Source organism: Olea europaea, chromosome 4 (genome assembly GCF_002742605.1).
Source record: "Olea europaea var. sylvestris chromosome 4, O_europaea_v1, whole genome shotgun sequence".
Taxonomy (NCBI): Eukaryota; Viridiplantae; Streptophyta; class Magnoliopsida; order Lamiales; family Oleaceae; genus Olea; species Olea europaea.
In genome coordinates, this window is record NC_036240.1 from 9,858,601 (window position 1) to 9,871,211 (window position 12,611).

Consider the following 12,611-nt stretch of genomic DNA (forward strand, 5'->3'; position numbering starts at 1 on the left):
CGTGGGAACGATAATCCGGACTCAAAAGGTCCACTTTACTACTTGTTACGATCCGTTCACTTGCGGGATAAAATCGACAACATAGATTGACAGTTCTTCTTTTTTATTTTTCTTTTTTTTCGGGGGGGAGGGGGGGGGGTTTCAATCCTACCTAATAGCTTGACTTTCCAGATGAATTGGCCAAATGAGAAGGCTATCCCAAACAAGCAAAAGTGTAGAATTTATAGTTCATACGTACTACAATAAGGAAAATACTTATTATATATCACCATTTATATAATTATTTACAAATTGATGAGGCGTCAAGAAGAAAGTGAGGGAGTTTGATTTTATTATTATTATTATTATTTTGGTTAATCAAATCTTGTCACATTTGAATATTGGTAAACAAATCTGTGAATTGTGATGTTGTTGGGTGAAAAATTGGTTAGCAATATCCTTTTTTTAGTACAATTGGCCCAGTGACCCGCCTGAAGTGGGCACTAATGGGCTTAGAAGCCCAGATTGTGCAAGGCCTTGGTTAGGGGCCCTAAAGGCTATTTTGTAGGGCCGACCAGCTTTTTGGGGGAAAAAAAGGAGTGATACTACACGTACATCAAGATATTCATACCGATGTTCGCCATCTCACATGGAGAGTGTCCCACTTCAAATAAAATATAATCTATCCAAAGTAGATCTCTCTCCATGTAGGGGGTGGACACAAATATGGACATTGCATTATGTACAAGTAGAGTGAATTTTTAAGAAGAGTAATGTTATTTAGTTTCATTAGGATTGCAACACCAGTTTAAGTGGCGCTAATATGGCATTAATTGATATATAGAAATAAATAACTCATTCAATTTTACCTTTCATTTAATTTATCATCTATTATTACCTGTATTGGGGTTGCAACTCCAATAACGCTACATAACATTACTTTTTAAAAATAATGCTACTTCTACATAATAGTTTACATATAAATGACATTTCAAAAAAGAGTGGAGAATTTTTATTTTTTTGATTGAAGAAATTTTGATTTAATTATAACTCACCACATTATGTGTATGTAAACCATTATATAATGTAGCACAACCGAATTTTTAATGAATTAAAATTTTCATTGGACAAGTATAATTGTAGGCTAATTATATTCACACCCCGACTTTTATTTATAGCAGCACATTTTGATTTACTTAAAGTTTTAATCTTCGCTCATTATAACACTTATATCCATAACGATTTTTCATGTCAATTTCATTCTCGGGCTTTTGATTACTCAGTACAATTTGTATTTAATAACAGTTTTATATCCAAAATTCTGTTTTGAAATGACATAAAATAACTCATCTTTCCATCACATTTTTAAAAACTAAATAAACAAAAGTACAATTTTTTTCCTTCATTTCAAAGCATGATAATAAAATATTTTGATATAAATCGTCATAAAGGACAATAAATAATAATTAATGGAAGGTTGAAGATAATATTTCGACGGAAAAAAAAAGTTAAGAAAATAATTAACTAAAATTAAAATGTAGTGCATCAAATAAAAAATTTGTTGGCAATATAACCATCCATAATTGTATGGGCAATTTTTCGATTTTTCCTATTATATCCTTGCTAGTTATATATATTTGTAAATTAATTGAACCTAAACTCTTCAATTTTGTGTTACACGGAATAAAATGGACGAAAATTTGATCCAATATAGTTAATGTATACGGTGCATTAAGTCTTTATTATATACTAGTTTACCACCTATACAATGCATGTACTATGTCATTTTTTTGGAAATATTACCGTGTCAAAATATCTATTTATTTCTCTCAATAAATCTACAAATTTGATTACTTGTTACGTAAAGGAATGAAGAAAAGAAGTATATATATTTTTTATCAATGTTACGTAAAGAAATTGAGAAAAGTAGGAAAAATAGTATAACAATTTATAACTCATATAAATTATAAAGTGATAATAATTTTATTAGGAATTTTTACGTCCAAAAAGAAAAATAGTTGACGTCATATACATAATTTTTTTTAAAGAAAATGATGTAAATTATATTGAGAAAATTATCGCGACAAAATAATAAAATTTAGTAAAATAATTGATTTTTTTTAAAAGACGAGTTATACGTATTTTTTAATACACACGTTTGATGCATGTTTAACTATTTTCGATATTCATTTAAATTATTCGATGTGTCTATAATAGTTTTCGAAATGAGTTTCAAGAGAACATAGAAAATTTATAGTAGATTTTTATAAAAATAAATAAATAAATCATTCAGTGCAAAAAAAATTGACACAAAAAAAATTATCAATCACCCAATGAAAAAAAAATTGACATGTAGCATCATTTAATATATATATATATATATATATATATTGTTGCACATGCTTCGTGACATGGAGCATTTGCTCCGTGATGTTCGGAGGTATCACAATAATTTTTTTCCTTTGATATATTTTTTTTATACGAATCTATTTCGTAAAAAGATTTTAAATTTTTTTTAATGTCAAAAGAGACATCATTTAAAAAATTAAGAATTTAGTTAATAAGCTAACTTTAAAAATTTATTGATTATTGTACGATAGTCAAATATATAAATATTATATATTCTCTCAAAACTCATTTTGAAAACTATATTATAGACATATCGAATGATTTAAATAAATATCGAAAATAGTTAAACGTATATCAAACGTATGTATTAAAAAATACGTATAACTTGTCTTTTTCTTAAAAAATTAAATTATTTTATTAATGTCTATTATTTTTTCGCGACAATTTTCGCAATATAATTTATATCATTTTATTAAAAAAATATTATGTGGTATGATGTGAACTATTTTTATTTATTTATTTTTTTTACGTAAAAATTCAAATCAAGAAAAACAGCAGCATCACTCACGCGTAGGAAGACCATTAGTAGTGATTTTAGGAGTGAAGTAAGATATTATGAGATATTCAAGGGAAAAATAGGAAAATACAAAATACGCCCTGAATGAATAGTGTTCGCCACATTCACTCTTTTATTGTAGTATATGTCAACAATTGTACGGTAGTTGAATTCATAAATCTTCTATATTCTCTCGAAACTCATTTCGAGAACTATATCATAGACATATTGAATTATTTAAATGAATATCGAAAATAGTTAAACGTACATCAAACGTGTGTGTTAAAAAATGCGTATAACTCGTCTTTTTTATTTAAAAAATCAATTATTTTATTAATGTTTGTTATTTTTTCATGACAATTTTCTCAATATAATTTACATCATTTTCTTAAAAAAATATTATGTGGTATGACGTCAACTACTTTGTTTTGGACGTAAAAATTCAAATCAGGCAAAATAGCAGCACCACAATGTTGAATATTTTTAATCCTAGGTAAAAAAGATGTGGATTAATTTAGTATGGGATATTGAAGGGTAAAATGGAAAAACTCAAAATACGTCCTAAATGAATAGTAATTGACATATTGTCTATTTTATAGTAAGTAGGACAATGCAAGAAATCTTCCATTGGCCTTAATATATAGTAATTTAGATTTAACTTGTATTCAATTTCATAGAATACAATGTATGAAGTTTTTGATTTATAAAACCGTCTTCAATAAATGTACACAATGTGTGAACTCTTTATTACATAAAATGTAGAATAATGCAATTTAACCATCCAATGCTTAGCAGAAATCTAAGGGTGCGTTTGATTGTCAATATTTTTCATTGAAAAATGTATTCTTTCTATCCAAATTTTTACTTTTGAGCTGTTTAGTTGCCATTTTTCATGTAAAATATTTTTCTATTTTTGATCACGTGACCATATTTTCCTCAAAATTAAGGAAAATAGTTTCTTAGGTAGAGTATGATTTTATTTTTCAAGGAATTCACTCTCTCTCACATACTCATTAATAAAAAATGGACAAGTATAATATTTTTTAGGTTGAAAATTAAATCAATCAAACACATTTAATTGATAATTTTCATGCAAATAAATTCTAGACAATTGAATTACCTAAAATTTATTTTCTTTCTATACAAATTTAATGCATGCAATCAAATACACCCTAAGGCCATGTTTGGTAGGAATTCTTTTCCATGGGAAATGGAAATCATTTTCCAACTTCAACATTTTTGGGTGTTTGATAAACTAATTTTCTAGGCAATTCATTTTCTTGCTTTTTGGGGAAAATGAATTCCCATGGGTATAGTGGTTTTTCAAATCTCTCTCTCTCTTTTTTTTTGTTGCAATGGAAACAAATTCTAAGAATTATTGTAAAAAAATATTTCCCTTTAATTGACAATTTCCATATAAACAAAGCAAATAAATATCAAAAGATATATGATTTTCTTGATTTTTTTTTTTGGCAATGGAAACAAATTTCATCTCCAATACCAGTAAAATCTATCTCTTTAATTGACAATTTTCATGTAAAATAAAGCCAAACGAAAAAAAATACTTTTATTTCAACATTTTCCACGTGAAAAATTATACTAATCAAACACAATAATTTACAATTCTCAGGAAAACAATTTTTAGGCAATTCAATTCCCTGTAATTCGTTTTCAATTCAATTCAATTGCATCTTTAAATTTAAGTAATGGACTGTGGTCATCTAAACTGATGCTATACACTAGTGGGATTAAATATGTCCAATCATTTAATGACGTTTAATGGACACCTAGATTGGTGCTAAATACTGATGAAGTTGAATATGTTCAATTATTTGAAGATATTTAATTGACAATTAGATCGATGTTAAGGGCTAATGATGTTCAATACAGTCTTCTGCTAATGTTGAAAGGTTTACAAGCCTATAAGCAGCATTGGAAATATTGAATTTCACAAACCAAAAGACCTCTAAAATAAGAATCTCTCCTTTACGAAGATATCTATTTGTTGGACTTTTCTTTGCATGGAATTGCTTCACATTAAAACATTTTCGTTGCAAATGAAGACAAAGGATGGTACAACATTACAAGGCATTGTACGTCTAACATTTTGTGTTTGAATGATATTTATTAAAAGCACTAAGATAATGTTATCGCGAACAGTAATTTTCTACTTTTGACGAATTAATCATAATAATCCATTTTTATTGTAAAAAAATGTATTGAAAATGGAAATGTCTTGAGAAATTATGTCCATGTTTGGTTAGGATTAACATTAGATTTTTTTTAGTATGTTTTTATAAAAGTCGATGAAATGAATGATTGAAAAATTGTAAATTTTATAAAAATACCTAGTTAAAATTAGTTGTTAATTTGAATTTGATTAAAATATGAAATTTAATTTCTACCAAACATAGGTAATATTGTGTTGGAATTTATTTTCTTTTCCTCTCTAAGTTCAGTAACCAATGGATGCAAACTTCAATTGCGTTTTCTTTCTTTCTTTTTGTCGTGTATTTGATGTGATGCTCACACGTGAATTGAAAAAAAATAAATTAGAATAATGCTCCTTGAATATGATCAATGACAATGATGGTGTGACAGACAATATTGTCTTTTTTTTTCAAACTGATCAATTATGTATTGACATGTGTCATTGAACCTCATTATAGTTGGTTAATCAATTTCACCATTAATGATTTATTATTCGACGTAGCAAAAAGTTGAGAAAATAGTTGTGATTTTTTTAATCTTCCAACGACAACAAAAATTACATTTTTAAACGATTTTGAAAAATATAAAATAACATGTGTCGCAAGTTCATTTCGACTAATATCCATTAGATGTGTGAATTGGGAATACTCAACCCCCCCTCTCCTTTCAAAATTGAGGAGAAATAAATCATGACAATTGAGATGTACGATGGTAGTATTGGAATAATCCAAAGAATACTGCTCATTGGATATGGTCAATGAGAGTGATGGAGGTGATAAGGTAGTGTTACAGCCAATGATTTTATCTTTTTTTTTTTTTTTTTGTAACTGTTCAATCATGTATTAACACGTATTTCTTTTGTTATTGAATATGTCATTGAATCTGGCATTGTAACGAGATTTTAATATAAATATAACTTGGATAGAAGGTTAAATATATTAACACCACAAATTTTAATTACTAGATTACATTTTAATTGCATAAAATATTTATAACCTCCATACACGATCACATTTATGTCTCTCTCTTTTTTTCGTTGGAATCTTATTCTCAAATAAACATAAATTATTTGGAAAAAAAAATCATGATTAAGGACAAGATTTTTTGTTCAATGAAGTGTTAAAAATAAAAGTGAGATGAAGAAAAAAGTTAAAAATGTAAGTGTAATAATGAATAAACGTTACTGACCTTTAATATAATTAAAATGTAGTGGGAGTATAATCATCGTGGATAAAATTGTCCAAAAAGTAATTTTAAACTTACGTGATACTTAATGGGTGTTTGTTGAGAATTAAAATTAGGCTCTCATTTGGTTCTGATTTCACTTTAAAAAATCAATTTTTTGATCGTTACTTCCCTAAGTCGGTCGTTATTTTTTATTTCTTCATTTACTGGTGAGACCCATTTTCTATCTCTAATTATCAAAAAATTGATTCTCAAAATCACTACCGAAGAAACCTTAGATTTTTAGTAAATTTTCATAAAAGTTTTTTAAATGTATTATTAAAAAGTTGTGGGATCCACGAAAAATGTAGTTAATATTGATTGTTTGACTTTGATTTAAATTAAAATCAGATTTTAATTCGAATTAAAGAAGGCTTAGGGGGTGTTTGGGAGTGATTTTTCACTCCAAAAATTGATTTTTTGATCGTTACTATATTATTTCAACCGTAATTTTTTACTTCTATCAAATGTGACCCCCACTTTTCTCCTAACGATAAAAAAATGAATTCTCAAAATTCCTACCGAACAGGGCCTCAGTATATTATAAATTATAGATTATAAAAATGGTTCGAATTCCTACAATTTTTTGGTTTAATCAATTGATTTTGAACTTTTGGTTACCGTTATCCATATGTTCAATTATTTTATATATAATCGACTGAAATTTGAATCCATTTTTAATTTTACAACATCTATTTTTGACTTCTTTTAAAAGTGTATATATCTACTATCTCTTAAAAGAGGGACTTGCGGAGTATTATTCATTTTTGTCACACTCCTTTTCACACTCTATTCCCAAATTGGTTTTGTACTATTCATCTCATTTATCCCATTATAATTAGGGCTATCAATATATTGGATTTTGATTCGAATTTGATGAAATTAATGAAAGATGTATTTAGGGTCTCAATCCGATAATCCGATCGAGATCCTAATCCGATAGTCCGTTAACTAAATGAATCAAATACATATATAGGTCAATCCGATCCGATTTATTATAATAATATATTATATCTTTCAAATATCACGTAATTTATGACATTGTTTTTTCCATTTTGAAAATTGTATTATACTTTACATGTAATTTTTAAATAATAAATATTATTATATAATAGTATAATATTTTAATTGAAAATTTTGAAGAGATTTAATTTTTTTATTAATTAAAATAAGATAAAACCAATAATTAGTTTATTGATTAGATTTACTATAATAAACATAAAAAAACTAACAATTAATATATCCAAAATAATTTAATTTGTTCAAATTGATATTGTTTATAATTAAAATCTTATCGAGACTATGATTTTTAATGAAAATAATAGAGTAAACTAGTAAACACTTAGAATTGACAAATGATTATGATTAGTATCCCACATTGGAAGATCACTAAGTCATTAACAGATGAAAATCCTTTAAAAAGCTATTATCCCACATTGAAATTTCACTAAAACATTTCAAGAATAGTCTCTTTTAAATAAGAGTTAAAATGAACATCACTTAGATAAAAAATTGATTATGACCTTCAAATATAATGACGCGAGGCAGGCCATTAAGATAGTTCAGATATTTTTTAAAATAAATAATTAATTAAAATCTTATCGAGGCTATGATTTTTTATGAAAAAAATAAATGAAATTTTTATTTTTCTATTTTTTTTAATTTGGATTGGGTTATAGGATTGTATATTCGATAATGTACTTAATTAGATTTTGATTTAACGTTCAAATATCCATCAAATTATCGGATCAAATCGGATTTGCTCAAATCCGGTCCATCGACAACCCTAATTATGATTTCTTTTGTTTTGACTATCTACTTCCAAATCCTAATCCTAACTAAAAAAAAGAGGCATTTGTTGTGACACTGTTTCTATGGAATCGTGCTTAGTTACATTATCTAGATAGTATTTCATTTTACAAAATTCGAAATGTTAAAACAGTGAACAAAAATAATGGAATAAAGCATAATCTCGAAAAATTAAGCGAACCGAATTATAACTTTTATTTTACACCTATATACTAATAAAGTAAATAAATAATTTAACAAATTAAAGAGCAAAAAAAAAATTGCAGGAAAAAATGTTATTATAAAGTTTTTTAATTAAATTGAAATAATTAAAATTAAAAATAAATATTATTTAATTAAAATTGAAAAAATTAAATTTTATCATAAAACAAAAATAATTTTAAATCAAACAAAAAATTATTTATAATATGAAGAACAATAGATTTTAAAACATTTAATATATATATATATATATATATATATATATATAATAAAAATAAAAAAAATTAAATATACGAAAATTAAATAAATAATATATAAATATTATTTAATTAAAATTGAGAAAATTAATTTTTATCATAAAAAGAAAAGAATTAAAAAGAATTTTAAATCGAAAAAAATATTTATATGATGAACAAAACAAATTAAAAAAAAATAGAGAAAACTCTCCATCACACTCCCGTGTTACTCCAGATTCCATAACAATGTAACATGGTATGCAGAGAGAGAATTTTTCCATGTTATGAATAAGTTTCTCTCCATATTTGTTGATTATTTATTTTTATTTTTTTAAAAATCTGTTTTGTTCATATTATAAATTATTTTTTTAATTCTTTTATCTTTATGATAAAACTTATTTTTTTAATTTAAATTAAATATTATTTATTTAATTTTCATAACTTTCTTTTTTGATTTATTATTTTTTTTAAAATTATTTTAAAATTTATTTTTTCTTCATATTATAAATATTTTTTTCGATTTAAAATTCTTTTCGTTTTATGATAAAACGAAATTTTTTCAATTTTAATTAAATAATGTTTATTTTTAATTTTAATTATTTCAATTTAATTTAAAAAACTTTATAATAACATTTTTTTTGTTTTTTTTTCTAATTTTTGCCTTCAATTCTTTGTTTTTGTTCTTTAATTTGTTAAATCATTTAATTTTTTTTATTTAAGTGAAGTGGTGTATGAAATTTGAAAAATATTGTAGTGGAGGTGGTGGTTGTAGTGAAGTGGCCTGTGAAAATATAGAGGTGATTGAAGATGATGCAACGTCGTTTTTGTTCCTACGATTTTTTAGTAAAAATATTTTAAAATTCTTTTTAGTTCTTTTATCTTTATGATAAAACTTTATTTATTTGATTTTAATTAAATAATATTTCTATATTCTTTATTTATCTTTTGTAACTTTCTTTTGTTTAATTTGTATTGTTTTTATTATATATTTTTTGAAAATTGTTTTCAAATTTCTTTTTTTCTTCATATTATAAATAATTTTGTTCGATTTAAAATTCTTTTTAATTCTTTTCTTTTATGATAAAATGTAAAATTTTCAATTCTAATTAAACAATATAATATTTATTTTTAATTTTATTTATTTCAATTTAATTAAAAAAACTCTATAATAACTTTTTTTTTTCTATTTTTGCTTGCAATTCTTTTTTTTTTTTCCATCACGCCTCTATATAAAAAAGAGGATAAGGGGAGTACTGTTTGTGGTACGTGTTCACACTCATTCGATTTTCAACGTGTTCTCCTTTTTTGTGTGTAATAAATACAAATGGATATGAATTGCTCTATGCATATATATTAGTATTATAGAATGAATTCTCTTTTCTATGTATGTAATAAATATAATAAATATGTTGCATTGGAAATATAAATAGAGCTGAATTGACGTGTATATGTATATATTTATTATATTATATATCATCATTGGGAAGGCAAACACAATTGGATGCTTCAGTTTTTTCATATTGACTTTGTTGGCTTTAGTAACAATTTCTATCACACCCTTAACTCGATCAATTAAGAAAATATGTCAACCTGTAAATTTGAGGGTAATTAATTGATTATTAGAACGAGTGCATAATGTTCTTTTCAATTTTCAATTAGATCAAGTTTTCATCCCACGCGTAATTGCTTTCAATTTTTCTACATTTGCTTTCCAATTTTTCTACATGTAGGGCCCACCATGTGTTAGGAAGTGGAATGCTTTAGCATATTATTGTCGATGACAATACGGTGTAAAAATTAATGTACTTTGCTTTCCCATTTTCTTTTGCATTCTTCATCTTTATTGCTCGAAAACAGATCAAAAGCTTTATATTACTTGTCCTGTTCATTACCTTTTACATTCTTCATCTTCAATCTTATAATTTACAATATGTTCTTCTTTTATTCTTCTTATTTTTTTCCACCAAACGTGTATTTGATTTTAATTTCCTTCTTCATTTTTTTTTCACGTGTATAGGAATTTAAGTGTACTGACCTCAGGTATGTCGGTTCATTTGATGTTATTTGCCGTGGGGAAGTAATTAGTTTTTGTTTTAGAATTTTAATAATTTGAGAATTTAATTTTATATATATTCAAACTAACCTTTGTATTATTTTTTTTTGTTCGTTTATATAGTATTTAACTGTATTTCATCTCCGGTAAAATTCACAGATGCAGCAGTGTACTCTTTGTTGGGTAAGTTCTTTAAGTCAATTTTGTTTCTTCAGTTCGTTGTCCGTCTCTCTCTCTCTCTTTCTTTTACCAAATTTGATTATTCTTTCTCTTATTTAAGTATATGTACTAAAGTGTTTTCACAATGTTTATTTTCAAATTTTGTTATGTAGTTTCTTAGTTTTTTTTTGGTTACTTATTTAGAACAAGCTTTTTCTTATTGGTTTTTGAGTTTTCTTTTTGCAGTGTATGAACAATTTATTTTATTTTTCTTTGTATACCAACAAATATTCCTAAAAATAATTACTCATGAGTAAAATGTTGCCTTAGAAAGCCAAAATACAACTTTTACTTGGCGAAAGCTCACTTCTATGCAAAAATATTTAGAGAAAAAATTATTTGTTAGTAAAAAAATCAAGCAAAAGTAGAAAAATCACTTATACGTAAAAGTATGCACTTGTTAGTTAAAATATTCAGTAAAATAATTAAATAATTATTAGTAAAATATCTAGGTAAGAAGTCACTTATAAGAAGAAAAAAATAAGTAAATTCACATATAAGTAAGAAAAATTACATAAATATAAAATTTTGTCCTTTAATTTCATTTTTTCTATACTTGCACTTCTTTCCAATATGATGTAGCATCAAATTATGTCATATTATAACAATACACCATATTTTATTTTAATTCAACGTTGTCAATTTCTATCTTCCTTACTCATATCCGTTTTAATCTAATATGGTACATTATTTAAGTGTCTATATATTTGTTATTTTTGCCAAATAATGTATAAATTATTTTATTAGTTTATACAGTTTATACATCCTTGACATCATTCGTACAAATTTGAAGAAAATAAATATTTTTGAATAAACATTTAATAAATGAATTAGGGTCAAACAACTTTACAAATCAATGAATCATACAATTATTGACACTTACTATTCACTTTTTTAATAGTAAAACAAAAGTCTATCATTTGTAGATTATCTTTTCTTAACATTCATGTATTTTTAACAAGGATAAAGATACTTGTACATAATTTTTTGTGAGAGAGGGCCCAAAGCTCTCAGAGAAATTAATAGCTCTTCTTATACCAAATGAGTAATTATTGTTTTCTGAAGCAAGCTTTCTTCCTCTTGATCAAACAAAGATGTATTGGTTATGTTATGAAGAAATTAGTCTGTGTCGGTTATTTGGAATAGCTAAAAGTAAGTTTTATGTATGTTTTTGAAGGTCTTTAAAGTGACGAGAAAGCAGAGCATATGTGGGTAACGAAATTGGTAACGAAAAAGGCTAATTTCAAGGCCATTGAAACTAATGGTGGTATCGTTAGTGTTTAGTTTGGTAAATTAAGTAAATCATTTATAAATGTCGTTAATTTTGGTTAGTTTCTATTTGTTGTTAGGAATGCTTTGGTTTCTGAAGTAATTGTAAATTTAGGATTGTTTTGTCGTCTGACCAACACTGGAATTTTCAATTATTAATTCATTCTTAAGTTCTTTCAAAATGCAGGAATTTTGAAACATTGTATCTTATGATCTCTACACTTGGACATTTCTTTTTAACAATTTGCATCAATTTTATCTAAGAGTCAATCCTGAACCGAGGAAAAAGTTTAGAAAATGCAGTTGACAAAGTTTAATTTCCACCCATGTGTCAAAATATTTTTGTTTAGTAAGAGCTGCGGCTATTCTCATGTGATGTAGGAGATAAGATATATAGTTTTGCTAGAGATCTTTCTATTTCTTAGTTCATTTTAAGGGTTTTTATGCTAGAATTACCCTTTTTCTCTCTTTTCCTTTTTCAAAAGTTTTTAAAACAGAATGTACT